At 44.7% G+C, this 27570-nt stretch overlaps 24 non-coding genes across 24 annotated transcripts; all 24 read right to left on the reverse strand.

Annotated features, from left to right (window-relative positions):
* Positions 1 to 387: 387 nt before the first annotated feature.
* On the reverse strand, positions 388 to 460 carry trnaf-gaa (transfer RNA phenylalanine (anticodon GAA)). The gene has a single exon. It is a non-coding gene; the product is annotated as a tRNA-Phe (tRNA).
* A 1233-nt stretch (positions 461 to 1693) lies between these two features.
* trnae-cuc (transfer RNA glutamic acid (anticodon CUC)) lies at positions 1694 to 1765 on the reverse strand. Its single transcript has one exon. It is a non-coding gene; the product is annotated as a tRNA-Glu (tRNA).
* Positions 1766 to 2683: 918 nt separating this feature from the next.
* On the reverse strand, positions 2684 to 2756 carry trnaf-gaa (transfer RNA phenylalanine (anticodon GAA)). The gene has a single exon. It is a non-coding gene; the product is annotated as a tRNA-Phe (tRNA).
* Positions 2757 to 3989: 1233 nt separating this feature from the next.
* Positions 3990 to 4061, reverse strand: trnae-cuc (transfer RNA glutamic acid (anticodon CUC)). The gene has a single exon. It is a non-coding gene; the product is annotated as a tRNA-Glu (tRNA).
* Positions 4062 to 4978: 917 nt separating this feature from the next.
* On the reverse strand, positions 4979 to 5051 carry trnaf-gaa (transfer RNA phenylalanine (anticodon GAA)). Its single transcript has one exon. It is a non-coding gene; the product is annotated as a tRNA-Phe (tRNA).
* A 1233-nt stretch (positions 5052 to 6284) lies between these two features.
* Positions 6285 to 6356, reverse strand: trnae-cuc (transfer RNA glutamic acid (anticodon CUC)). Its single transcript has one exon. It is a non-coding gene; the product is annotated as a tRNA-Glu (tRNA).
* Positions 6357 to 7272: 916 nt separating this feature from the next.
* On the reverse strand, positions 7273 to 7345 carry trnaf-gaa (transfer RNA phenylalanine (anticodon GAA)). Its single transcript has one exon. It is a non-coding gene; the product is annotated as a tRNA-Phe (tRNA).
* Positions 7346 to 8578: 1233 nt separating this feature from the next.
* Positions 8579 to 8650, reverse strand: trnae-cuc (transfer RNA glutamic acid (anticodon CUC)). Its single transcript has one exon. It is a non-coding gene; the product is annotated as a tRNA-Glu (tRNA).
* A 918-nt stretch (positions 8651 to 9568) lies between these two features.
* On the reverse strand, positions 9569 to 9641 carry trnaf-gaa (transfer RNA phenylalanine (anticodon GAA)). The gene has a single exon. It is a non-coding gene; the product is annotated as a tRNA-Phe (tRNA).
* A 1231-nt stretch (positions 9642 to 10872) lies between these two features.
* Positions 10873 to 10944, reverse strand: trnae-cuc (transfer RNA glutamic acid (anticodon CUC)). The gene has a single exon. It is a non-coding gene; the product is annotated as a tRNA-Glu (tRNA).
* A 916-nt stretch (positions 10945 to 11860) lies between these two features.
* On the reverse strand, positions 11861 to 11933 carry trnaf-gaa (transfer RNA phenylalanine (anticodon GAA)). The gene has a single exon. It is a non-coding gene; the product is annotated as a tRNA-Phe (tRNA).
* Positions 11934 to 13166: 1233 nt separating this feature from the next.
* On the reverse strand, positions 13167 to 13238 carry trnae-cuc (transfer RNA glutamic acid (anticodon CUC)). Its single transcript has one exon. It is a non-coding gene; the product is annotated as a tRNA-Glu (tRNA).
* A 918-nt stretch (positions 13239 to 14156) lies between these two features.
* Positions 14157 to 14229, reverse strand: trnaf-gaa (transfer RNA phenylalanine (anticodon GAA)). Its single transcript has one exon. It is a non-coding gene; the product is annotated as a tRNA-Phe (tRNA).
* A 1231-nt stretch (positions 14230 to 15460) lies between these two features.
* trnae-cuc (transfer RNA glutamic acid (anticodon CUC)) lies at positions 15461 to 15532 on the reverse strand. Its single transcript has one exon. It is a non-coding gene; the product is annotated as a tRNA-Glu (tRNA).
* Positions 15533 to 16448: 916 nt separating this feature from the next.
* On the reverse strand, positions 16449 to 16521 carry trnaf-gaa (transfer RNA phenylalanine (anticodon GAA)). Its single transcript has one exon. It is a non-coding gene; the product is annotated as a tRNA-Phe (tRNA).
* Positions 16522 to 17753: 1232 nt separating this feature from the next.
* trnae-cuc (transfer RNA glutamic acid (anticodon CUC)) lies at positions 17754 to 17825 on the reverse strand. The gene has a single exon. It is a non-coding gene; the product is annotated as a tRNA-Glu (tRNA).
* Positions 17826 to 18742: 917 nt separating this feature from the next.
* On the reverse strand, positions 18743 to 18815 carry trnaf-gaa (transfer RNA phenylalanine (anticodon GAA)). The gene has a single exon. It is a non-coding gene; the product is annotated as a tRNA-Phe (tRNA).
* Positions 18816 to 20046: 1231 nt separating this feature from the next.
* Positions 20047 to 20118, reverse strand: trnae-cuc (transfer RNA glutamic acid (anticodon CUC)). The gene has a single exon. It is a non-coding gene; the product is annotated as a tRNA-Glu (tRNA).
* Positions 20119 to 21034: 916 nt separating this feature from the next.
* On the reverse strand, positions 21035 to 21107 carry trnaf-gaa (transfer RNA phenylalanine (anticodon GAA)). Its single transcript has one exon. It is a non-coding gene; the product is annotated as a tRNA-Phe (tRNA).
* Positions 21108 to 22340: 1233 nt separating this feature from the next.
* Positions 22341 to 22412, reverse strand: trnae-cuc (transfer RNA glutamic acid (anticodon CUC)). The gene has a single exon. It is a non-coding gene; the product is annotated as a tRNA-Glu (tRNA).
* A 917-nt stretch (positions 22413 to 23329) lies between these two features.
* On the reverse strand, positions 23330 to 23402 carry trnaf-gaa (transfer RNA phenylalanine (anticodon GAA)). The gene has a single exon. It is a non-coding gene; the product is annotated as a tRNA-Phe (tRNA).
* Positions 23403 to 24633: 1231 nt separating this feature from the next.
* On the reverse strand, positions 24634 to 24705 carry trnae-cuc (transfer RNA glutamic acid (anticodon CUC)). The gene has a single exon. It is a non-coding gene; the product is annotated as a tRNA-Glu (tRNA).
* Positions 24706 to 25621: 916 nt separating this feature from the next.
* On the reverse strand, positions 25622 to 25694 carry trnaf-gaa (transfer RNA phenylalanine (anticodon GAA)). Its single transcript has one exon. It is a non-coding gene; the product is annotated as a tRNA-Phe (tRNA).
* Positions 25695 to 26927: 1233 nt separating this feature from the next.
* trnae-cuc (transfer RNA glutamic acid (anticodon CUC)) lies at positions 26928 to 26999 on the reverse strand. The gene has a single exon. It is a non-coding gene; the product is annotated as a tRNA-Glu (tRNA).
* Positions 27000 to 27570: the final 571 nt, after the last annotated feature.

The following is a 27570-nucleotide window of genomic DNA, read 5'->3' on the forward strand; positions in this document are numbered from 1 at the left end:
AAATTGCGATGGCCCATACGGGGATCGGCCCCGCGCTCTTGGCTTTATTAATACCACGCCCTAAACGACCGATTTAAACGGCAACAAAATGCCCTACGGCTGCGTGAAAGCCCAGCCTGAGATGATTTTGTATCCGGCACACACTGGGTGATAGAGTTACTCATAAGAATTGAACACATCGCATCGCTTAAACATTGTTCACTCTTCATATACAAAACTGGGCAGAGTATAAATAGAAAGTAACAGAAAAAGAGCGCTGAATCTAAAAAAATGTCATGTCCAAAATTAGTATCACGCCACCGCTGAACAGCCCATCCCTCAAGCACTGTCTCGATATCAAACCAGCTTCTCCCCTGAAAATGAAGGAAACGCAAAATCACCAGATATTGCCGAAACCCGGGATTGAACCAGCGACCTTTAGATCTTCAGTCTAACGCTCTCCCAACTGAGCTATTTCGGCCCGACAGAAAACGAAGCAAAACTTTCTCGCACCTTTTTGAAAGAAAACTTAAACCCCGGTAGGAATAGTACCGCACACTCAGTCCTCATTTCGGGGCAATGGCTCGCAAACACATCTCGGAGCTCGGGATGTGTTCATGTAATGTATAATGATATTGAAAATCTTTATGCTCATGTTAATTTATCACTGCCCACGATCCAGGCACTCTCTGATTCCGGGATTGTGCACGTTGCTAACTTGAAAATGTGCATTTTTCCGCTCTGGCAATGAATTGACTGATAGCCGGGCTGTGATCTGCTCGGTTTGTTCGGGTGATGCCGCGCAAGAACGTACATGGAAGAAAAATGATCATTGTGATTGTTCTCACACTGCACTTAAATGTTGGCAAACCGTGCAGTCTCAATCAGCAATTGTAGTTCCATATGTTCATTTAATGTTCTGCTGAAGTGTTCATAAAGACACAAAGATTGCATACCAGGCCAGATCTCACAATGTTGAAGACACAGTGAAATATACTGGAGAGTTTATAACTGATTCAGAACATAACAAGTCAGTAAAATTCCCCGTTCTGTTATCGGCACTGATGGGTTGTCAAAAGGAGACGGGCCGATGTCCTATTGAGCCGCACTGACCTCGAGCCAAGGTGAAATTAAAGCAGGTTCAGTCCTTAGCACTGATATGATGAAGAGAGCTAAGAGTCGCGAATCAAGGAGAGATTTAACGTTAGTGATGGTGAATCTCGGTTTGATGAAAAACTCCATGAATTCTCTGCCGGGAAATTCAGATCTTGCAAATCGCCTGTGAACGCTAAACATTGACACGCAGTGAGCCAATGTGCAATATAGAAGGGGCCCAGGCCAAATGAATGCTCAAGGATAAGTTATCGGTCCTCATGGTCCAGGCATTCCCTGATTCCAGTCTTGCACACTTTGCGAAGTTTAAAATGCTGAATATTTCCACAGTGGCAATGCTTTGATTGATGATAAGCTCGAGTGATGTGGCGCAAATAGGTACCTGGAAGACTAAAGAAAGCCATGATTGGCAAAATTTACGTTGTCTTTCAGCAATTATAGTTCCACTTGTTGAGCGAGATCTTGTCATTTAGTGCAGACTTTAAAACAGAAGTGTCTGTTGTATCACGACGCGCTGCTGATGATTGGGGCAACAACAACAAGGTGAGCTGCAAGCTTGTTCAGGAGCAGCATTGCATTTCGAAGCAACGCAAATACAATGTTCCCTGACCGGGAATCGAACCCGGGCCGCGGCGGTGAGAGCGCCGAATCCTAACCACTAGACCACCAGGGAAGCTGCTGCAAACGTCTGTGCCAGCAAACAGACCAACCCAGTCTTTCCTCCTTGCTTTTTCGAAATTTTCATCACATTCGCGCCAGGGAAAACTGTTCGCAGCAAAAAGCAGTTTTTGTGGAGAACACCAAAGACATGTCCGCGCAATCACAGCGTTAAGTGCGGCTAGGCATCCACTGAAATCCATTTCATTCTCTCCTTTTTCCGGGAATTTTCACTCTCGGTACCGTGTGAACATTTCATTTGGTGTTTTTGTCCTGAACTGAAGCCTTTTGCCCATCAAGGGCGACAGAACCGTTCTGTCTGTCTGTTCTGCTTTTAACCATTGCCGGGAACTGGTCTCCAGTTCATCGGTTATCAGCAAAGCAAGAAACACGTTATGAACAGAAAGTTGTGCTCTGCACACCGTCGGCAAAGAAGCAATGGCTGTTTTTCCAAATAATTCCCATCCCTTGGGATTGCGTGTGGATTTGTTTCGTTATGAAGATTTGATTGTAAATGTTACTAAAAACCGAATAAAAATTATGAAAAATTGCGATGGCCCATACGGGGATCGGCCCCGCGCTCTTGGCTTTATTAATACCACGCCCTAAACGACCGATTTAAACGGCAACAAAATGCCCTAGGGCTGCGTGAAAGCCCAGCCTGAGATGATTTTGCATCCGGCACACACTGGGTGATAGAGTTACTTCATAAGAATTGAACACATCGCATCGCTTAAACATTGTTCACTCTTCATATACAAAACTGGGCAGAGTATAAATAGAAAATAACAGAAAAAAAGCGCTGAATCTAAAAAAAATGTCATGTCCAAAATTAGTATCACGCCACCGCTGAACAGCCCATCCCTCATGCACTGTCTCGATATCAAACCAGCTTCTCCCCTGAAAATGAAGGAAACGCAAAATCACCAGATATTGCCGAAACCCGGGATTGAACCAGGGACCTTTAGATCTTCAGTCTAACGCTCTCCCAACTGAGCTATTTCGGCCCGACCGAAAACGAAGCAAAACTTTCTCGCACCTTTTTGAAAGAAAACTTAATCCCCGGTAGGAATAGTACCGCACACTCAGTCCTCATTTCGGGGCAATGGCTCGCAAACACATCTCGGAGCTCGGGATGTGTTCATGTAATGTATAATGATATTGAAAATCTTTATGCTCATGTTAAATTATCACTGCCCACGATCCAGGCACTCTCTGATTCCGGGATTGTGCACGTTGCTAACTTGAAAATGTGCATTTTTCCGCTCTGGCAATGAATTGACTGATAGCCGGGCTGTGATCAGCTCGGTTTGTTCGGGTGATGCCGCGCAAGAACGTACATGGAAGAATAATGATCATTGTGATTGTTCTCACACTGCACTTAAATGTTGGCAAACCATACAGTCTCAATCAGCAATTGTAGTTCCATATGTTCATTTAATGTTCTGCTGAAGTGTTCATAAAGACACAAAGATTGCATACCAGGCCAGATCTCACAGTGTTGAAGACACAGTGAAATATACTGGAGGGTTTATAACTGATTCAGAACATAACAAGTCAGTAAAATTCCCCGTTCTATTATCGGCACTGATGGGTTGTCAAAAGGAGACGGGCCGATGTCCTATTGAGCCGCACTGACCTCGAGCCAAGGTGAAATTAAAGCAAGTTCAGTCCTTAGCAGTGATATGATGAAGAGAGATAAGAGTCGCGAATCAAGGAGAGATTTAACGTTAGTGATGGTGAATCTCGGTTTGATGAAAAACTCCATGAATTCTCTGCCGGGAAATTCAGATCTTGCAAATCGCCTGTGAACGCTAAACATTGACACGCAGTGAGCCAATGTGCAATATAGAAGGGGCCCAGGCCAAATGAATGCTCAAGGATAAGTTATCGGTCCCCATGGTCCAAGCATTCCCTGATTCCAGTCTTGCACACTTTGCGAAGTTTAAAATGCTGAATATTTCCACAGTGGCAATGCTTTGATTGATGATAAGCTCGAGTGATGTGGCGCAAATAGGTACCTGGAAGACTAAAGAAAGCCATGATTGGCAAAATTTACGTTGTCTTTCAGCAATTGTAGTTCCACTTGTTGAGCGAGATCTTGTCATTTAGTGCAGACTTTAAAGCAGAAGTGTCTGTTGTATCACGACGCGCTGCTGATGATTGGGGCAACAACAGCAAGGTGAGCTGCAAGCTTGTTCAGGAGCAGCATTGCATTTCGAAGCAACGCAAATACAATGTTCCCTGACCGGGAATCGAACCCAGGCAGCGGCGGTGAGAGCGCCGAATCCTAACCACTAGACCACCAGGGAAGCTGCAGCAAACGTCTGTGCCAGCAAACAGACCAACCCAGTCTTTCCTCCTTGCTTTTTCGAAATTTACATCACATTCGCGCCAGGGAAAACTGTTCGCAGCAAAAAGCAGTTTTTGTGGAGAACACCAAAGACATGTCCGCGCAATCACAGCGTTAAGTGCGGCTAGGCATCCACTGAAATCCATTTCATTCTCTCCTTTTTCCGGGAATTTTCACTCTCGGTACCGTGTGAACATTTCATTTGGTGTTTTTGTCCTTAACTGAAGCCTTTTGCCCATCAAGGGCGACAGAACCATTCTGTCTGTCTGTTCTGCTTTTAACCATTGCCGGGAACTGGTCTCCAGTTCATCGGTTATCAGCAAAGCAAGAAACACGTTATGAACAGAAAGTTGTGCTCTGCACACCGTCGGCAAAGAAGCAATGGCTGTTATTCCAAATAATTCCCATCCCTTGGGATTGCGTGTGGATTTGTTTCGTTATGAAGATTTGATTGTAAATGTTACTAAAAACCGAATAAAAATTATGAAAAATTGCGATGGCCCATACGGGGATCGGCCCCGCGCTCTTGGCTTTATTAATACCACGCCCTAAACGACCGATTGAAACGGCAACAAAATGCCCCAGGGCTGCGTGAAAGCCCAGCCTGAGATGATTTTGTATCCGGCACACACTGGGTGATAGAGTTACTTCATAAGAATTGAACACATCGCATCGCTTAAACATTGTTCACTCTTCATATACAAAACTGGGCAGAGTATAAATAGAAAGTAACAGAAAAAGAGCGCTGAATCTAAAAAAATGTCATGTCCAAAATTAGTATCACGCCACCGCTGAACAGCCCATCCCTCAAGCACTGTCTCGATATCAAACCAGCTTCTCCCCTGAAAATGAAGGAAACGCAAAATCACCAGATATTGCCGAAACCCGGGATTGAACCAGGGACCTTTAGATCTTCAGTCTAACGCTCTCCCAACTGAGCTATTTCGGCCCGACAGAAAACGAAGCAAAACTTTCTCGCACCTTTTTGAAAGAAAACTTAAACCCCGGTAGGAATAGTACCGCACACTCAGTCCTCATTTCGGGGCAATGGCTCGCAAACACATCTCGCAGCTCGGGATGTGTTCATGTAATGTATAATGATATTGAAAATTTTTATGCTCATGTTAATTTATCACTGCCCACGATCCAGGCACTCTCTGATTCCGGGATTGTGCACGTTGCTAACTTGAAAATGTGCATTTTTCCGCTCTGGCAATGAATTGACTGATAGCCGGGCTGTGATCTGCTCGGTTTGTTCGGGTGATGCCGCGCAAGAACGTACATGGAAGAATAATGATCATTGTGATTGTTCTCACACTGCACTTAAATGTTGGCAAACCGTACAGTCTCAATCAGCAATTGTAGTTCCATATGTTCATTTAATGTTCTGCTGAAGTGTTCATAAAGACACAAAGATTGCATACCAGGCCAGATCTCACAGTGTTGAAGACACAGTGAAATATACTGGAGAGTTTATAACTGATTCAGAACATAACATGTCAGTAAAATTCCCCGTTCTGTTCTCGGCACTGATGGGTTATCAAAAGGAGACGGGCCGAAGTCCTATTGAGCCGCACTGACCTCGAGCCAAGGTGAAATTAAAGCAAGTTCAGTCCTTAGCAGTGATATGATGAAGAGAGATAAGAGTCGCGAATCAAGGAGAGATTTAACGTTAGTGATGGTGAATCTCGGTTTGATGAAAAACTCCATGAATTCTCTGCCGGGAAATTCAGATCTTGCAAATCGCCTGTGAACGCTAAACATTGACACGCAGTTAGCCAATGTGCAATATAGAAGGGGACCAGGCCAAATGAATGCTCAAGGATAAGTTATCGGTCCCCATGGTCCAGGCATTCCCTGATTCCAGTCTTGCACACTTTGCGAAGTTTAAAATGCTGAATATTTCCACAGTGGCAATGCTTTGATTGATGATAAGCTCGAGTGATGTGGCGCAAATAGGTACCTGGAAGACTAAAGAAAGCCATGATTGGCAAAATTTACGTTGTCTTTCAGCAATTGTAGTTCCACTTGTTGAGCGAGATCTTGTCATTTAGTGCAGACTTTAAAACAGAAGTGTCTGTTGTATCACGACGCGCTGCTGATGATTGGGGCAACAACAGCAAGGTGAGCTGCAAGCTTGTTCATGAGCAGCATTGCATTTCGAAGCAACGCAAATACAATGTTCCCTGACCGGGAATCGAACCCGGGCCACGGCGGTGAGAGCGCCGAATCCTAACCACTAGACCACCAGGGAAGCTGCTGCAAACGTCTGTGCCAGCAAACAGACCAACCCAGTCCTTCCTCCTTGCTTTTTCGAAATTTTCATCACATTCGCGCCAGAGAAAACTGTTCGCAGCAAAAAGCAGTTTTTGTGGAGAACACCAAAGACATGTCCGCGCAATCACAGCGTTAAGTGCGGCTAGGCATCCACTGAAATCCATTTCATTCTCTCCTTTTTCCGGGAATTTTCACTCTCGGTACCGTGTGAACATTTCATTTGGTGTTTTTGTCCTGAACTGAAGCCTTTTCCCCATCAAGGGCGACAGAACCGTTCTGTCTGTCTGTTCTGCTTTTAACCATTGCCGGGAACTGGTCTCCTGTTCATCGGTTATCAGCAAAGCAAGAAACACGTTATGAACAGAAAGTTGTGCTCTGCACACCGTCGGCAAAGAAGCAATGGCTGTTATTCCAAATAATTCCCATCCCTTGGGATTGCGTGTGGATTTGTTTCGTTATGAAGATTTGATTGTAAATGTTACTAAAAACCGAATAAAAATTATGAAAAATTGCGATGGCCCATACGGGGATCGGCCCCGCGCTCTTGGCTTTATTAATACCACGCCCTAAACGACCGATTTAAACGGCAACAAAATGCCCTACGGCTGCGTGAAAGCCCAGCCTGAGATGATTTTGTATCCGGCACACACTGGGTGATAGAGTTACTCATAAGAATTGAACACATCGCATCGCTTAAACATTGTTCACTCTTCATATACAAAACTGGGCAGAGTATAAATAGAAAGTAACAGAAAAAGAGCGCTGAATCTAAAAAAATGTCATGTCCAAAATTAGTATCACGCCACCGCTGAACAGCCCATCCCTCAAGCACTGTCTCGATATCAAACCAGCTTCTCCCCTGAAAATGAAGGAAACGCAAAATCACCAGATATTGCCGAAACCCGGGATTGAACCAGGGACCTTTAGATCTTCAGTCTAACGCTCTCCCAACTGAGCTATTTCGGCCCGACAGAAAACGAAGCAAAACTTTCTCGCACCTTTTTGAAAGAAAACTTAAACCCCGGTAGGAATAGTACCGCACACTCAGTCCTCATTTCGGGGCAATGGCTCGCAAACACATCTCGGAGCTCGGGATGTGTTCATGTAATGTATAATGATATTGAAAATCTTTATGCTCATGTTAATTTATCACTGCCCACGATCCAGGCACTCTCTGATTCCGGGATTGTGCACGTTGCTAACTTGAAAATGTGCATTTTTCCGCTCTGGCAATGAATTGACTGATAGCCGGGCTGTGATCTGCTCGGTTTGTTCGGGTGATGCCGCGCAAGAACGTACATGGAAGAAAAATGATCATTGTGATTGTTCTCACACTGCACTTAAATGTTGGCAAACCGTGCAGTCTCAATCAGCAATTGTAGTTCCATATGTTCATTTAATGTTCTGCTGAAGTGTTCATAAAGACACAAAGATTGCATACCAGGCCAGATCTCACAATGTTGAAGACACAGTGAAATATACTGGAGAGTTTATAACTGATTCAGAACATAACAAGTCAGTAAAATTCCCCGTTCTGTTATCGGCACTGATGGGTTGTCAAAAGGAGACGGGCCGATGTCCTATTGAGCCGCACTGACCTCGAGCCAAGGTGAAATTAAAGCAGGTTCAGTCCTTAGCACTGATATGATGAAGAGAGCTAAGAGTCGCGAATCAAGGAGAGATTTAACGTTAGTGATGGTGAATCTCGGTTTGATGAAAAACTCCATGAATTCTCTGCCGGGAAATTCAGATCTTGCAAATCGCCTGTGAACGCTAAACATTGACACGCAGTGAGCCAATGTGCAATATAGAAGGGGCCCAGGCCAAATGAATGCTCAAGGATAAGTTATCGGTCCTCATGGTCCAGGCATTCCCTGATTCCAGTCTTGCACACTTTGCGAAGTTTAAAATGCTGAATATTTCCACAGTGGCAATGCTTTGATTGATGATAAGCTCGAGTGATGTGGCGCAAATAGGTACCTGGAAGACTAAAGAAAGCCATGATTGGCAAAATTTACGTTGTCTTTCAGCAATTATAGTTCCACTTGTTGAGCGAGATCTTGTCATTTAGTGCAGACTTTAAAACAGAAGTGTCTGTTGTATCACGACGCGCTGCTGATGATTGGGGCAACAACAACAAGGTGAGCTGCAAGCTTGTTCAGGAGCAGCATTGCATTTCGAAGCAACGCAAATACAATGTTCCCTGACCGGGAATCGAACCCGGGCCGCGGCGGTGAGAGCGCCGAATCCTAACCACTAGACCACCAGGGAAGCTGCTGCAAACGTCTGTGCCAGCAAACAGACCAACCCAGTCTTTCCTCCTTGCTTTTTCGAAATTTTCATCACATTCGCGCCAGGGAAAACTGTTCGCAGCAAAAAGCAGTTTTTGTGGAGAACACCAAAGACATGTCCGCGCAATCACAGCGTTAAGTGCGGCTAGGCATCCACTGAAATCCATTTCATTCTCTCCTTTTTCCGGGAATTTTCACTCTCGGTACCGTGTGAACATTTCATTTGGTGTTTTTGTCCTGAACTGAAGCCTTTTGCCCATCAAGGGCGACAGAACCGTTCTGTCTGTCTGTTCTGCTTTTAACCATTGCCGGGAACTGGTCTCCAGTTCATCGGTTATCAGCAAAGCAAGAAACACGTTATGAACAGAAAGTTGTGCTCTGCACACCGTCGGCAAAGAAGCAATGGCTGTTTTTCCAAATAATTCCCATCCCTTGGGATTGCGTGTGGATTTGTTTCGTTATGAAGATTTGATTGTAAATGTTACTAAAAACCGAATAAAAATTATGAAAAATTGCGATGGCCCATACGGGGATCGGCCCCGCGCTCTTGGCTTTATTAATACCACGCCCTAAACGACCGATTTAAACGGCAACAAAATGCCCTAGGGCTGCGTGAAAGCCCAGCCTGAGATGATTTTGCATCCGGCACACACTGGGTGATAGAGTTACTTCATAAGAATTGAACACATCGCATCGCTTAAACATTGTTCACTCTTCATATACAAAACTGGGCAGAGTATAAATAGAAAATAACAGAAAAAAAGCGCTGAATCTAAAAAAAATGTCATGTCCAAAATTAGTATCACGCCACCGCTGAACAGCCCATCCCTCATGCACTGTCTCGATATCAAACCAGCTTCTCCCCTGAAAATGAAGGAAACGCAAAATCACCAGATATTGCCGAAACCCGGGATTGAACCAGGGACCTTTAGATCTTCAGTCTAACGCTCTCCCAACTGAGCTATTTCGGCCCGACCGAAAACGAAGCAAAACTTTCTCGCACCTTTTTGAAAGAAAACTTAATCCCCGGTAGGAATAGTACCGCACACTCAGTCCTCATTTCGGGGCAATGGCTCGCAAACACATCTCGGAGCTCGGGATGTGTTCATGTAATGTATAATGATATTGAAAATCTTTATGCTCATGTTAAATTATCACTGCCCACGATCCAGGCACTCTCTGATTCCGGGATTGTGCACGTTGCTAACTTGAAAATGTGCATTTTTCCGCTCTGGCAATGAATTGACTGATATCCGGGCTGTGATCAGCTCGGTTTGTTCGGGTGATGCCGCGCAAGAACGTACATGGAAGAATAATGATCATTGTGATTGTTCTCACACTGCACTTAAATGTTGGCAAACCATACAGTCTCAATCAGCAATTGTAGTTCCATATGTTCATTTAATGTTCTGCTGAAGTGTTCATAAAGACACAAAGATTGCATACCAGGCCAGATCTCACAGTGTTGAAGACACAGGGAAATATACTGGAGGGTTTATAACTGATTCAGAACATAACAAGTCAGTAAAATTCCCCGTTCTATTATCGGCACTGATGGGTTGTCAAAAGGAGACGGGCCGATGTCCTATTGAGCCGCACTGACCTCGAGCCAAGGTGAAATTAAAGCAGGTTCAGTCCTTAGCAGTGATATGATGAAGAGAGCTAAGAGTCGCGAATCAAGGAGAGATTTAACGTTAGTGATGGTGAATCTCGGTTTGAAAAAACTCCATGAATTCTCTGCCGGGAAATTCAGATCTTGCAAATCGCCTGTGAACGCTAAACATTGACACGCAGTGAGCCAATGTGCAATATAGAAGGGGCCCAGGCCAAATGAATGCTCAAGGATAAGTTATCGGTCCCCATGGTCCAGGCATTCCCTGATTCCAGTCTTGCACACTTTGCGAAGTTTAAAATGCTGAATATTTCCACAGTGGCAATGCTTTGATTGATGATAAGCTCGAGTGATGTGGCGCAAATAGGTACCTGGAAGACTAAAGAAAGCCATGATTGGCAAAATTTACGTTGTCTTTCAGCAATTGTAGTTCCACTTGTTGAGCGAGATCTTGTCATTTAGTGCAGACTTGAAAACAGAAGTGTCTGTTGTATCACGACGCGCTGCTGATGATTGGGGCAACAACAGCAAGGTGAGCTGCAAGCTTGTTCAGGAGCACCATTGCATTTCGAAGCAACGCAAATACAATTTTCCCTGACCGGGAATCGAACCCGGGCCGCGGCGGTGAGAGCGCCGAATCCTAACCACTAGACCACCAGGGAAGCTGCGGCAAATGTCTGTGCCAGCAAACAGACCAACCCAGTCTTTCCTCCTTGCTTTTTCGAAATTTTCATCACATTCGCGCCAGGGAAAACTGTTCGCAGCAAAAAGCAGTTTTTGTGGAAAACACCAAAGACATGTCCGCGCAATCACAGCGTTAAGTGCGGCTAGGCATCCACTGAAATCCATTTCATTCTCTCCTTTTTCAGGGAATTTTCACTCTCGGTACCGTGTGAACATTTCATTTGGTGTTTTTGTCCTGAACTGAAGCCTTTTCCCCATCAAGGGCGACAGAACCGTTCTGTCTGTCTGTTCTGCTTTTAACCATTGCCGGGAACTGGTCTCCTGTTCATCGGTTATCAGCAAAGCAAGAAACACGTTATGAACAGAAAGTTGTGCTCTGCACACCGTCGGCAAAGAAGCAATGGCTGTTATTCCAAATAATTCCCATCCCTTGGGATTGCGTGTGGATTTGTTTCGTTATGAAGATTTGATTGTAAATGTTACTAAAAACCGAATAAAAATTATGAAAAATTGCGATGGCCCATACGGGGATCGGCCCCGCGCTCTTGGCTTTATTAATACCACGCCCTAAACGACCGATTTAAACGGCAACAAAATGCCCTACGGCTGCGTGAAAGCCCAGCCTGAGATGATTTTGTATCCGGCACACACTGGGTGATAGAGTTACTCATAAGAATTGAACACATCGCATCGCTTAAACATTGTTCACTCTTCATATACAAAACTGGGCAGAGTATAAATAGAAAGTAACAGAAAAAGAGCGCTGAATCTAAAAAAATGTCATGTCCAAAATTAGTATCACGCCACCGCTGAACAGCCCATCCCTCAAGCACTGTCTCGATATCAAACCAGCTTCTCCCCTGAAAATGAAGGAAACGCAAAATCACCAGATATTGCCGAAACCCGGGATTGAACCAGGGACCTTTAGATCTTCAGTCTAACGCTCTCCCAACTGAGCTATTTCGGCCCGACAGAAAACGAAGCAAAACTTTCTCGCACCTTTTTGAAAGAAAACTTAAACCCCGGTAGGAATAGTACCGCACACTCAGTCCTCATTTCGGGGCAATGGCTCGCAAACACATCTCGGAGCTCGGGATGTGTTCATGTAATGTATAATGATATTGAAAATCTTTATGCTCATGTTAATTTATCACTGCCCACGATCCAGGCACTCTCTGATTCCGGGATTGTGCACGTTGCTAACTTGAAAATGTGCATTTTTCCGCTCTGGCAATGAATTGACTGATAGCCGGGCTGTGATCTGCTCGGTTTGTTCGGGTGATGCCGCGCAAGAACGTACATGGAAGAAAAATGATCATTGTGATTGTTCTCACACTGCACTTAAATGTTGGCAAACCGTGCAGTCTCAATCAGCAATTGTAGTTCCATATGTTCATTTAATGTTCTGCTGAAGTGTTCATAAAGACACAAAGATTGCATACCAGGCCAGATCTCACAATGTTGAAGACACAGTGAAATATACTGGAGAGTTTATAACTGATTCAGAACATAACAAGTCAGTAAAATTCCCCGTTCTGTTATCGGCACTGATGGGTTGTCAAAAGGAGACGGGCCGATGTCCTATTGAGCCGCACTGACCTCGAGCCAAGGTGAAATTAAAGCAGGTTCAGTCCTTAGCACTGATATGATGAAGAGAGCTAAGAGTCGCGAATCAAGGAGAGATTTAACGTTAGTGATGGTGAATCTCGGTTTGATGAAAAACTCCATGAATTCTCTGCCGGGAAATTCAGATCTTGCAAATCGCCTGTGAACGCTAAACATTGACACGCAGTGAGCCAATGTGCAATATAGAAGGGGCCCAGGCCAAATGAATGCTCAAGGATAAGTTATCGGTCCTCATGGTCCAGGCATTCCCTGATTCCAGTCTTGCACACTTTGCGAAGTTTAAAATGCTGAATATTTCCACAGTGGCAATGCTTTGATTGATGATAAGCTCGAGTGATGTGGCGCAAATAGGTACCTGGAAGACTAAAGAAAGCCATGATTGGCAAAATTTACGTTGTCTTTCAGCAATTATAGTTCCACTTGTTGAGCGAGATCTTGTCATTTAGTGCAGACTTTAAAACAGAAGTGTCTGTTGTATCACGACGCGCTGCTGATGATTGGGGCAACAACAACAAGGTGAGCTGCAAGCTTGTTCAGGAGCAGCATTGCATTTCGAAGCAACGCAAATACAATGTTCCCTGACCGGGAATCGAACCCGGGCCGCGGCGGTGAGAGCGCCGAATCCTAACCACTAGACCACCAGGGAAGCTGCTGCAAACGTCTGTGCCAGCAAACAGACCAACCCAGTCTTTCCTCCTTGCTTTTTCGAAATTTTCATCACATTCGCGCCAGGGAAAACTGTTCGCAGCAAAAAGCAGTTTTTGTGGAGAACACCAAAGACATGTCCGCGCAATCACAGCGTTAAGTGCGGCTAGGCATCCACTGAAATCCATTTCATTCTCTCCTTTTTCCGGGAATTTTCACTCTCGGTACCGTGTGAACATTTCATTTGGTGTTTTTGTCCTGAACTGAAGCCTTTTGCCCATCAAGGGCGACAGAACCGTTCTGTCTGTCTGTTCTGCTTTTAACCATTGCCGGGAACTGGTCTCCAGTTCATCGGTTATCAGCAAAGCAAGAAACACGTTATGAACAGAAAGTTGTGCTCTGCACACCGTCGGCAAAGAAGCAATGGCTGTTTTTCCAAATAATTCCCATCCCTTGGGATTGCGTGTGGATTTGTTTCGTTATGAAGATTTGATTGTAAATGTTACTAAAAACCGAATAAAAATTATGAAAAATTGCGATGGCCCATACGGGGATCGGCCCCGCGCTCTTGGCTTTATTAATACCACGCCCTAAACGACCGATTTAAACGGCAACAAAATGCCCTAGGGCTGCGTGAAAGCCCAGCCTGAGATGATTTTGCATCCGGCACACACTGGGTGATAGAGTTACTTCATAAGAATTGAACACATCGCATCGCTTAAACATTGTTCACTCTTCATATACAAAACTGGGCAGAGTATAAATAGAAAATAACAGAAAAAAAGCGCTGAATCTAAAAAAAATGTCATGTCCAAAATTAGTATCACGCCACCGCTGAACAGCCCATCCCTCATGCACTGTCTCGATATCAAACCAGCTTCTCCCCTGAAAATGAAGGAAACGCAAAATCACCAGATATTGCCGAAACCCGGGATTGAACCAGGGACCTTTAGATCTTCAGTCTAACGCTCTCCCAACTGAGCTATTTCGGCCCGACCGAAAACGAAGCAAAACTTTCTCGCACCTTTTTGAAAGAAAACTTAATCCCCGGTAGGAATAGTACCGCACACTCAGTCCTCATTTCGGGGCAATGGCTCGCAAACACATCTCGGAGCTCGGGATGTGTTCATGTAATGTATAATGATATTGAAAATCTTTATGCTCATGTTAAATTATCACTGCCCACGATCCAGGCACTCTCTGATTCCGGGATTGTGCACGTTGCTAACTTGAAAATGTGCATTTTTCCGCTCTGGCAATGAATTGACTGATAGCCGGGCTGTGATCAGCTCGGTTTGTTCGGGTGATGCCGCGCAAGAACGTACATGGAAGAATAATGATCATTGTGATTGTTCTCACACTGCACTTAAATGTTGGCAAACCATACAGTCTCAATCAGCAATTGTAGTTCCATATGTTCATTTAATGTTCTGCTGAAGTGTTCATAAAGACACAAAGATTGCATACCAGGCCAGATCTCACAGTGTTGAAGACACAGGGAAATATACTGGAGGGTTTATAACTGATTCAGAACATAACAAGTCAGTAAAATTCCCCGTTCTATTATCGGCACTGATGGGTTGTCAAAAGGAGACGGGCCGATGTCCTATTGAGCCGCACTGACCTCGAGCCAAGGTGAAATTAAAGCAGGTTCAGTCCTTAGCAGTGATATGATGAAGAGAGCTAAGAGTCGCGAATCAAGGAGAGATTTAACGTTAGTGATGGTGAATCTCGGTTTGAAAAAACTCCATGAATTCTCTGCCGGGAAATTCAGATCTTGCAAATCGCCTGTGAACGCTAAACATTGACACGCAGTGAGCCAATGTGCAATATAGAAGGGGCCCAGGCCAAATGAATGCTCAAGGATAAGTTATCGGTCCCCATGGTCCAGGCATTCCCTGATTCCAGTCTTGCACACTTTGCGAAGTTTAAAATGCTGAATATTTCCACAGTGGCAATGCTTTGATTGATGATAAGCTCGAGTGATGTGGCGCAAATAGGTACCTGGAAGACTAAAGAAAGCCATGATTGGCAACATTTACGTTGTCTTTCAGCAATTGTAGTTCCACTTGTTGAGCGAGATCTTGTCATTTGGTGCAGACTTGAAAACAGAAGTGTCTGTTGTATCACGACGCGCTGCTGATGATTGGGGCAACAACAGCAAGGTGAGCTGCAAGCTTGTTCAGGAGCATCATTGCATTTCGAAGCAACGCAAATACAATGTTCCCTGACCGGGAATCGAACCCGGGCCGCGGCGGTGAGAGCGCCGAATCCTAACCACTAGACCACCAGGGAAGCTGCGGCAAATGTCTGTGCCAGCAAACAGACCAACCCAGTCTTTCCTCCTTGCTTTTTCGAAATTTTCATCACATTCGCGCCAGGGAAAACTGTTCGCAGCAAAAAGCAGTTTTTGTGGAAAACACCAAAGACATGTCCGCGCAATCACAGCGTTAAGTGCGGCTAGGCATCCACTGAAATCCATTTCATTCTCTCCTTTTTCCGGGAATTTTCACTCTCGGTACCGTGTGAACATTTCATTTGGTGTTTTTGTCCTGAAATGAAGCCTTTTGCCCATCAAGGGCGACAGAACCGTTCTGTCTGTCTGTTCTGCTTTTAACCATTGCCGGGAACTGGTCTCCAGTTCATCGGTTATCAGCAAAGCAAGAAACACGTTATGAACAGAAAGTTGTGCTCTGCACACCGTCGGCAAAGAAGCAATGGCTGTTATTCCAAATAATTTCCATCCCTTGGGATTGCGTGTGGATTTGTTTCGTTATGAAGATTTGATTGTAAATGTTACTAAAAACCGATTAAAAATTATGAACAATTGCGATGGCCCATACGGGGATCGGCCCCGCGCTCTTGGCTTTATTAATACCACGCCCTAAACGACCGATTTAAACGGCAACAAAATGCCTTGGGCTGCGTGAAAGCCCAGCCTGAGATGATTTTGCATCCGGCACACACTGGGTGATAGAGTTACTTCATAAGAATTGAACACATCGCATCGCTTAAACATTGTTCACTCTTCATATACAAAACTGGGCAGAGTATAAATAGAATGTAACAGAAAAAGAGCGCTGAATCTAAAAAAATGTCATGTCCAAAATTAGTATCACGCCACCGCTGAAGAGCCCATCCCTCAAGCACTGTCTCGATATCAAACCAGATTCTCCCCTGAAAATGAAGGAAACGCAAAATCACCAGATATTGCCGAAACCCGGGATTGAACCAGGGACCTTTAGATCTTCAGTCTAACGCTCTCCCAACTGAGCTATTTCGGCCCGACAGAAAACGAAGCAAAACTTTCTCGCACCTTTTTGAAAGAAAACTTAAACCCCGGTAGGAATAGTCCCGCACACTCAGTCCTCATTTCGCGGCAATGGCTCGCAAACACATCTCGGAGCTCGGGATGTGTTCATGTAATGTATAATGATATTGAAAATCTTTATGCTCATGTTAATTTATCACTGCCCACGATCCAGGCACTCTCTGATTCCGGGATTGTGCACGTTGCTAACTTGAAAATGTGCATTTTTCCGCTCTGGCAATGAATTGACTGATAGCCGGGCTGTGATCTGCTCGGTTTGTTCGGGTGATGCCGCGCAAGAACGTACATGGAAGAATAATGATCATTGTGATTGTTCTCACACTGCACTTAAATGTTGGCAAACCATACAGTCTCAATCAGCAATTGTAGTTCCATATGTTCATTTAATGTTCTGCTGAAGTGTTCATAAAGACACAAAGATTGCATACCAGGCCAGATCTCACAGTGTTGAAGACACAGTGAAATATACTGGAGAGTTTATAACTGATTCAGAACATAACAAGTCAGTAAAATTCCCCGTTCTGTTCTCGGCACTGATGGGTTGTCAAAGGGAGACGGGCCGATGTCCTATTGAGCCGCACTGACCTCGAGCCAAGGTGAAATTAAAGCGGTTCAGTCCTTAGCAGTGATATGATGAAGAGAGATAAGAGTCGCGAATCAAGGAGAGATTTAACGTTAGTGATGGTGAATCTCGGTTTGATGAAAAACTCCATGAATTCTCTGCCGGGAAATTCAGATCTTGCAAATCGCCTGTGAACGCTAAACATTGACACGCAGTGAGCCAATGTGCAATATAGAAGGGGCCCAGGCCAAATGAATGCTCAAGGATAAGTTATCGGTCCCCATGGTCCAGGCATTCCCTGATTCCAGTCTTGCACACTTTGCGAAGTTTAAAATGCTGAATATTTCCACAGTGGCAATGCTTTGATTGATGATAAGCTCGAGTGATGTGGCGCAAATAGGTACCTGGAAGACTAAAGAAAGCCATGATTGGCAAAATTTACGTTGTCTTTCAGCAATTGTAGTTCTACTTGTTGAGCGAGATCTTGTCATTTAGTGCAGACTTTAAAACAGAAGTGTATGTTGTATCACGACGCGCTGCTGATGATTGGGACAACAACAGCAAGGTGAGCTGCAAGCTTGTTCAGGAGCAGCATTGTATTTCGAAGCAACGCAAATACAATGTTCCCTGACCGGGAATCGAACCCCGGCCGCGGCGGTGAGAGCGCCGAATCCTAACCACTAGACCACCAGGGAAGCTGCTGCAGACGTCTGTGCCAGCAAACAGACCAACCCAGTCTTTCCTCCTTGCTTTTTCGAAATTTTCATCACATTCGCGCCAGGGAAAACTGTTCGCAGCAAAAAGCAGTTTTTGTGGAGAACACCAAAGACATGTCCGCGCAATCACAGCGTTAAGTGCGGCTAGGCATCCACTGAAATCCATTTCATTCTCTCCTTTTTCCGGGAATTTTCACTCTCGGTACCGTGTGAACATTTCATTTGGTGTTTTTGTCCTGAAATGAAGCCTTTTGCCCATGAAGGGCGACAGAACCGTTCTGTCTGTCTGTTCTGCTTTTAACCATTGCCGGGAACTGGTCTCCAGTTCATCGGTTATCAGCAAAGCAAGAAACACGTTATGAACAGAAAGTTGTGCTCTGCACACCGTCGGCAAAGAAGCAATGGCTGTTATTCCAAATAATTCCCATCCCTTGGGATTGCGTGTGGATTTGTTTCGTTATGAAGATTTGATTGTAAATGTTACTAAAAACCGAATAAAAATTATGAAAAATTGCGATGGCCCATACGGGGATCGGCCCCGCGCTCTTGGCTTTATTAATACCACGCCCTAAACGACCGATTTAAACGGCAACAAAATGCCCTAGGGCTGCGTGAAAGCCCAGCCTGAGATGATTTTGTATCCGGCACACACTGGGTGATAGAGTTACTTCATAAGAATTGAACACATCGCATCGCTTAAACATTGTTCACTCTTCATATACAAAACTGGGCAGAGTATAAATAGAAAGTAACAGAAAAAGAGCGCTGAATCTAAAAAAATGTCATGTCCAAAATTAGTATCACGCCACCGCTGAACAGCCCATCCCTCAAGCACTGTCTCGATATCAAACCAGCTTCTCCCCTGAAAATGAAGGAAACGCAAAATCACCAGATATTGCCGAAACCCGGGATTGAACCAGGGATCTTTAGATCTTCAGTCTAACGCTCTCCCAACTGAGCTATTTCGGCCCGACAGAAAACGAAGCAAAACTTTCTCGCACCTTTTTGAAAGAAAACTTAAACCCCGGTAGGAATAGTACCGCACACTCAGTCCTCATTTCGGGGCAATGGCTCGCAAACACATCTCGGAGCTCGGGATGTGTTCATGTAATGTATAATGATATTGAAAATCTTTATGCTCATGTTAATTTATCACTGCCCACGATCCAGGCACTCTCTGATTCCGGGATTGTGCACGTTGCTAACTTGAAAATGAGCATTTTTCCGCTCTGGCAATGAATTGACTGATAGCCGAGCTGTGATCTGCTCGGTTTGTTCGGGTGATGCCGCGCAAGAACGTACATGGAAGAATAATGATCATTCTGATTGTTCTCACACTGCACTTAAATGTTGGCAAACCGTACAGTCTCAATCAGCAATTGTAGTTCCATATGTTCATTTAATGTTCTGCTGAAGTGTTCATAAAGACACAAAGATTGCATACCAGGCCAGATCTCACAGTGTTGAAGACACAGTGAAATATACTGGAGGGTTTATAACTGATTCAGAACATAACAAGTCAGTAAAATTCCCCGTTCTATTATCGGCACTGATGGGTTGTCAAAAGGAGACGGGCCGATGTCCTATTGAGCCGCACTGACCTCGAGCCAAGGTGAAATTAAAGCAGGTTCAGTCCTTAGCAGTGATTTGATGAAGAGAGCTAAGAGTCGCGAATCAAGGAGAGATTTAACGTTAGTGATGGTGAATCTCGGTTTGAAAAAACTCCATGAATTCTCTGCCGGGAAATTCAGATCTTGCAAATCGCCTGTGAACGCTAAACATTGACACGCAGTGAGCCAATGTGCAATATAGAAGGGGCCCAGGCCAAATGAATGCTCAAGGATAAGTTATCGGTCCCCATGGTCCAGGCATTCCCTGATTCCAGTCTTGCACACTTTGCGAAGTTTAAAATGCTGAATATTTCCACAGTGGCAATGCTTTGATTGATGATAAGCTCGAGTGATGTGGCGCAAATAGGTACCTGGAAGACTAAAGAAAGCCATGATTGGCAATATTTACGTTGTCTTTCAGCAATTGTAGTTCCACTTGTTGAGCGAGATCTTGTCATTTAGTGCAGACTTTAAAACAGAAGTGTCTGTTGTATCACGACGCGCTGCTGATGATTGGGGCAACAACAGCAAGGTGAGCTGCAAGCTTGTTCAGGAGCACCATTGCATTTCGAAGCAACGCAAATACAATGTTCCCTGACCGGGAATCGAACCCGGGCCGCGGCGGTGAGAGCGCCGAATCCTAACCACTAGACCACCAGGGAAGCTGCGGCAAACGTCTGTGCCAGCAAACAGACCAACCCAGTCTTTCCTCCTTGCTTTTTCGAAATTTTCATCACATTCGCGCCAGGGAAAACTGTTCGCAGCAAAAAGCAGTTTTTGTGGAAAACACCAAAGACATGTCCGCGCAATCACAGCGTTAAGTGCGGCTAGGCATCCACTGAAATCCATTTCATTCTCTCCTTTTTCCGGGAATTTTCACTCTCGGTACCGTGTGAACATTTCATTTGGTGTTTTTGTCCTGAAATGAAGCCTTTTGCCCATCAAGGGCGACAGAACCGTTCTGTCTGTCTGTTCTGCTTTTAACCATTGCCGGGAACTGGTCTCCAGTTCATCGGTTATCAGCAAAGCAAGAAACACGTTATGAACAGAAAGTTGTGCTCTGCACACCGTCGGCAAAGAAGCAATGGCTGTTATTCCAAATAATTTCCATCCCTTGGGATTGCGTGTGGATTTGTTTCGTTATGAAGATTTGATTGTAAATGTTACTAAAAACCGATTAAAAATTATGAACAATTGCGATGGCCCATACGGGGATCGGCCCCGCGCTCTTGGCTTTATTAATACCACGCCCTAAACGACCGATTTAAACGGCAACAAAATGCCTTGGGCTGCGTGAAAGCCCAGCCTGAGATGATTTTGCATCCGGCACACATTGGGTGATAGAGTTACTTCATAAGAATTGAACACATCGCATCGCTTAAACATTGTTCACTCTTCATATACAAAACTGGGCAGAGTATAAATAGAATGTAACAGAAAAAGAGCGCTGAATCTAAAAAAATGTCATGTCCAAAATTAGTATCACGCCACCGCTGAAGAGCCCATCCCTCAAGCACTGTCTCGATATCAAACCAGATTCTCTCCTGAAAATGAAGGAAACGCAAAATCACCAGATATTGCCGAAACCCGGGATTGAACCAGGGACCTTTAGATCTTCAGTCTAACGCTCTCCCAACTGAGCTATTTCGGCCCGATAGAAAACGAAGCAAAACTTTCTCGCACCTTTTTGAAAGAAAACTTAAACCCCGGTAGGAATAGTCCCGCACACTCAGTCCTCATTTCGGGGCAATGGCTCGCAAACACATCTCGGAGCTCGGGATGTGTTCATGTAATGTATAATGATATTGAAAATCTTTATGCTCATGTTAATTTATCACTGCCCACGATCCAGGCACTCTCTGATTCCGGGATTGTGCACGTTGCTAACTTGAAAATGTGCATTTTTCCGCTCTGGCAATGAATTGACTGATAGCCGGGCTGTGATCTGCTCGGTTTGTTCGGGTGATGCCGCGCAAGAACGTACATGGAAGAATAATGATCATTGTGATTGTTCTCACACTGCACTTAAATGTTGGCAAACCGTACAGTCTCAATCAGCGATTGTAGTTCCATATGTTCATTTAATGTTCTGCTGAAGTTTTCATAAAGACACAAAGATTGCATACCAGGCCAGATCTCACAGTGTTGAAGACACAGTGAAATATACTGGAGAGTTTATAACTGATTCAGAACATAACAAGTCAGTAAAATTCCCCGTTCTGTTATCGGCACTGATGGGTTGTCAAAAGGAGACGGGCCGATGTCCTATTGAGCCGCACTGACCTCGAGCCAAGGTGAAATTAAAGCAGGTTCAGTCCTTAGCAGTGATATGATGAAGAGAGCTAAGAGTCGCGAATCAAGGAGAGATTTAACGTTAGTGATGGTGAATCTCGGTTTGATGAAAAACTCCATGAATTCTCTGCCGGGAAATTCAGATCTTGCAAATCGCCTGTGAACGCTAAACATTGACACGCAGTGAGCCAATGTGCAATATAGAAGGGGCCCAGGCCAAATGAATGCTCAAGGATAAGTTATCGGTCCTCATGATCCAGGCATTCCATGATTCCAGCCTTGCACACTTTGCGAAGTTTAAAATGCTGAATATTTCCACAGTGGCAATGCTTTGATTGATGATAAGCTCGAGTGATGTGGCGCAAATAGGTACCTGGAAGACTAAAGAAAGCCATGATTGGCAAAATTTACGTTGTCTTTCAGCAATTGTAGTTCCACTTGTTGAGCGAGATCTTGTCATTTAGTGCAGACTTTAAAACAGAAGTGTCTGTTGTATCACGACGCGCTGCTGATGATTGGGGCAACAACAGCAAGGTGAGCTGCAAGCTTGTTCAGGAGCAGCATTGCATTTCGAAGCAACGCAAATACAATGTTCCCTGACCGGGAATCGAACCCGGGCCGCGGCGGTGAGAGCGCCGAATCCTAACCACTAGACCACCAGGGAAGCTGCTGCAAACGTCTGTGCCAGCAAACAGACCAACCCAGTCTTTCCTCCTTGCTTTTTCGAAATTTTCATCACATTCGCGCCAGGGAAAACTGTTCGCAGCAAAAAGCAGTTTTTGTGGAGAACACCAAAGACATGTCCGCGCAATCACAGCGTTAAGTGCGGCTAGGCATCCACTGAAATCCATTTCATTCTCTCCTTTTTCCGGGAATTTTCACTCTCGGTACGGTGTGAACATTTCATTTGGTGTTTTTGTCCTGAACTGAAGCCTTTTGCCCATCAAGGGCGACAGAACCGTTCTGTCTGTCTGTTCTGCTTTTAACCTTTGCCGGGAACTGGTCTCCAGTTCATCGGTTATCAGAAAAGCAAGAAACACGTTATGAACAGAAAGTTGTGCTCTGCACACCGTCGGCAAAGAAGCAATGGCTGTTATTCCAAATAATTTCCATCCCTTGGGATTGCGTGTGGATTTGTTTCGTTATGAAGATTTGATTGTAAATGTTACTAAAAACCGAATAAAAATTATGAACAATTGCGATGGCCCATAGGGGGATCGGCCCCGCGCTCTTGGCTTTATTAATACCACGCCCTAAACGACCGATTTAAACGGCAACAAAATGCCCCAGGGCTGCGTGAAAGCCCAGCCTGAGATGATTTTGTATCCGGCACACACTGGGTGATAGAGTTACTTCATAAGAATTGAACACATCGCATCGCTTAAACATTGTTCACTCTTCATATACAAAACTGGGCAGAGTATGAATAGAAAGTAACAGAAAAAGAGCGCTGAATCTAAAAAAATGTCATGTCCATAATTAGTATCCCGCCACCGCTGAACAGCCCATCCCTCAAGCACTGTCTCGATATCAAACCAGCTTCTCCCCTGAAAATGAAGGAAACGCAAAATCACCAGATATTGCCGAAACCCGGGATTGAACCAGGGACCTTTAGATCTTCAGTCTAACGCTCTCCCAACTGAGCTATTTCGGCCCGACAGAAAACGAAGCAAAACTTTCTCGCACCTTTTTGAAAGAAAACTTAAACCCCGGTAGGAACAGCCCCGCACACTCAGTCCTCATTTCGGGGCAATGGCTCGCAAACACATCTCGGAGCTCGGGATGTGTTCATGTAATGTATAATGATATTGAAAATCTTAATGCTCATGTTAATTTATCACTGGCCACGATCCAGGCACTCTCTGATTCCGGGATTGTGCACGTTGCTAACTTGAAAATGTGCATTTTTTCGCACTGGCAATGAATTGACTGATAGCCGGGCTGTGATCTGCTCGGTTTGTTAGGGTGATGCCGCGCAAGAACGTACATGGAAGAATAATGATCATTGTGATTGTTCTCACGCTGCACTTAAATGTTGGCAAACCGTACAGTCTCAATCAGCAATTGTAGTTCCATATGTTCATTTAATGTTCTGCTGAAGTGTTCATAAAGACACAAAGATTGCATACCAGGCCAGATCTCACAGTGTTGAAGACACAGTGAAATATACTGGAGAGTTTATAACTGATTCAGAACATAACATGTCAGTAAAATTCCCCGTTCTGTTCTCGGCACTGATGGGTTGTGAAAAGGAGACGGGCCGAAGTCCTATTGAGCCGCACTGACCCCGAGCCAAGGTGAAATTAACGCACGTTCAGTCCTTAGCAGTGAAATGATGAAGAGAGATAAGAGTCGCGAATCAAGGAGAGATTTAACGTTAGTGATGGTGAATCTCGGTTTGAAAAAACTCCATGAATTCTCTGCCGGGAAATTCAGATCTTGCAAATCGCCTGTGAACGCTAAACATTGACACGCAGTGAGCCAATGTGCAATATAGAAGGGGCCCAGGCCAAATGAATGCTCAAGGATAAGTTATCGGTCCCCATGGTCCAGGCATTCCCTGATTCCAGTCTTGCACACTTTGCGAAGTTTAAAATGCTGAATATTTCCACAGTGGCAATGCTTTGATTGATGATAAGCTCGAGTGATGTGGCGCAAATAGGTACCTGGAAGACTAAAGAAAGCCATGATTGGCAACATTTACGTTGTCTTTCAGCAATTGTAGTTCCACTTGTTGAGCGAGATCTTGTCATTTAGTGCAGACTTTAAAACAGAAGTGTCTGTTGTATCACGACGCGCTGCTGATGATTGGGGCAACAACAGCAAGGTGAGCTGCAAGCTTGTTCAGGAGCACCATTGCATTTCGAAGCAACGCAAATACAATGTTCCCTGACCGGGAATCGAACCCGGGCCGCGGCGGTGAGAGCGCCGAATCCTAACCACTAGACCACCAGGGAAGCTGCGGCAAACGTCTGTGCCAGCAAACAGACCAACCCAGTCTTTCCTCCTTGCTTTTTCGAAATTTTCATCACATTCGCGCCAGGGAAAACTGTTCGCAGCAAAAAGCAGTTTTTGTGGAAAACACCAAAGACATGTCCGCGCAATCACAGCGTTAAGTGCGGCTAGGCATCCACTGAAATCCATTTCATTCTCTCCTTTTTCCGGGAATTTTCACTCTCGGTACCGTGTGAACATTTCATTTGGTGTTTTTGTCCTGAAATGAAGCCTTTTGCCCATCAAGGGCGACAGAACCGTTCTGTCTGTCTGTTCTGCTTTTAACCATTGCCGGGAACTGGTCTCCAGTTCATCGGTTATCAGCAAAGCAAGAAACACGTTATGAACAGAAAGTTGTGCTCTGCACACCGTCGGCAAAGAAGCAATGGCTGTTATTCCAAATAATTTCCATCCCTTGGGATTGCGTGTGGATTTGTTTCGTTATGAAGATTTGATTGTAAATGTTACTAAAAACCGATTAAAAATTATGAACAATTGCGATGGCCCATACGGGGATCGGCCCCGCGCTCTTGGCTTTATTAATACCACGCCCTAAACGACCGATTTAAACGGCAACAAAATGCCTTGGGCTGCGTGAAAGCCCAGCCTGAGATGATTTTGCATCCGGCACACACTGGGTGATAGAGTTACTTCATAAGAATTGAACACATCGCATCGCTTAAACATTGTTCACTCTTCATATACAAAACTGGGCAGAGTATAAATAGAATGTAACAGAAAAAGAGCGCTGAATCTAAAAAAATGTCATGTCCAAAATTAGTATCACGCCACCGCTGAAGAGCCCATCCCTCAAGCACTGTCTCGATATCAAACCAGATTCTCCCCTGAAAATGAAGGAAACGCAAAATCACCAGATATTGCCGAAACCCGGGATTGAACCAGGGACCTTTAGATCTTCAGTCTAACGCTCTCCCAACTGAGCTATTTCGGCCCGACAGAAAACGAAGCAAAACTTTCTCGCACCTTTTTGAAAGAAAACTTAAACCCCGGTAGGAATAGTCCCGCACACTCAGTCCTCATTTCGGGGCAATGGCTCGCAAACACATCTCGGAGCTCGGGATGTGTTCATGTAATGTATAATGATATTGAAAATCTTTATGCTCATGTTAATTTATCACTGCCCACGATCCAGGCACTCTCTGATTCCGGGATTGTGCACGTTGCTAACTTGAAAATGTGCATTTTTCCGCTCTGGCAATGAATTGACTGATAGCCGGGCTGTGATCTGCTCGGTTTGTTCGGGTGATGCCGCGCAAGAACGTACATGGAAGAATAATGATCATTGTGATTGTTCTCACACTGCACTTAAATGTTGGCAAACCGTACAGTCTCAATCAGCGATTGTAGTTCCATATGTTCATTTAATGTTCTGCTGAAGTTTTCATAAAGACACAAAGATTGCATACCAGGCCAGATCTCACAGTGTTGAAGACACAGTGAAATATACTGGAGAGTTTATAACTGATTCAGAACATAACAAGTCAGTAAAATTCCCCGTTCTGTTATCGGCACTGATGGGTTGTCAAAAGGAGACGGGCCGATGTCCTATTGAGCCGCACTGACCTCGAGCCAAGGTGAAATTAAAGCAGGTTCAGTCCTTAGCAGTGATATGATGAAGAGAGCTAAGAGTCGCGAATCAAGGAGAGATTTAACGTTAGTGATGGTGAATCTCGGTTTGATGAAAAACTCCATGAATTCTCTGCCGGGAAATTCAGATCTTGCAAATCGCCTGTGAACGCTAAACATTGACACGCAGTGAGCCAATGTGCAATATAGAAGGGGCCCAGGCCAAATGAATGCTCAAGGATAAGTTATCGGTCCTCATGGTCCAGGCATTCCATGATTCCAGCCTTGCACACTTTGCGAAGTTTAAAATGCTGAATATTTCCACAGTGGCAATGCTTTGATTGATGATAAGCTCGAGTGATGTGGCGCAAATAGGTACCTGGAAGACTAAAGAAAGCCATGATTGGCAAAATTTACGTTGTCTTTCAGCAATTGTAGTTCCACTTGTTGAGCGAGATCTTGTCATTTAGTGCAGACTTTAAAACAGAAGTGTCTGTTGTATCACGACGCGCTGCTGATGATTGGGGCAACAACAGCAAGGTGAGCTGCAAGCTTGTTCAGGAGCAGCATTGCATTTCGAAGCAACGCAAATACAATGTTCCCTGACCGGGAATCGAACCCGGGCCGCGGCGGTGAGAGCGCCGAATCCTAACCACTAGACCACCAGGGAAGCTGCTGCAAACGTCTGTGCCAGCAAACAGACCAACCCAGTCTTTCCTCCTTGCTTTTTCGAAATTTTCATCACATTCGCGCCAGGGAAAACTGTTCGCAGCAAAAAGCAGTTTTTGTGGAGAACACCAAAGACATGTCCGCGCAATCACAGCGTTAAGTGCGGCTAGGCATCCACTGAAATCCATTTCATTCTCTCCTTTTTCCGGGAATTTTCACTCTCGGTACGGTGTGAACATTTCATTTGGTGTTTTTGTCCTGAACTGAAGCCTTTTGCCCATCAAGGGCGACAGAACCGTTCTGTCTGTCTGTTCTGCTTTTAACCTTTGCCGGGAACTGGTCTCCAGTTCATCGGTTATCAGCAAAGCAAGAAACACGTTATGAACAGAAAGTTGTGCTCTGCACACCGTCGGCAAAGAAGCAATGGCTGTTATTCCAAATAATTTCCATCCCTTGGGATTGCGTGTGGATTTGTTTCGTTATGAAGATTTGATTGTAAATGTTACTAAAAACCGAATAAAAATTATGAACAATTGCGATGGCCCATAGGGGGATCGGCCCCGCGCTCTTGG

The sequence above is a fragment of the Pristiophorus japonicus genome, chromosome 28, assembly GCF_044704955.1.
Source record: "Pristiophorus japonicus isolate sPriJap1 chromosome 28, sPriJap1.hap1, whole genome shotgun sequence".
Taxonomy (NCBI): domain Eukaryota; kingdom Metazoa; phylum Chordata; class Chondrichthyes; family Pristiophoridae; genus Pristiophorus; species Pristiophorus japonicus.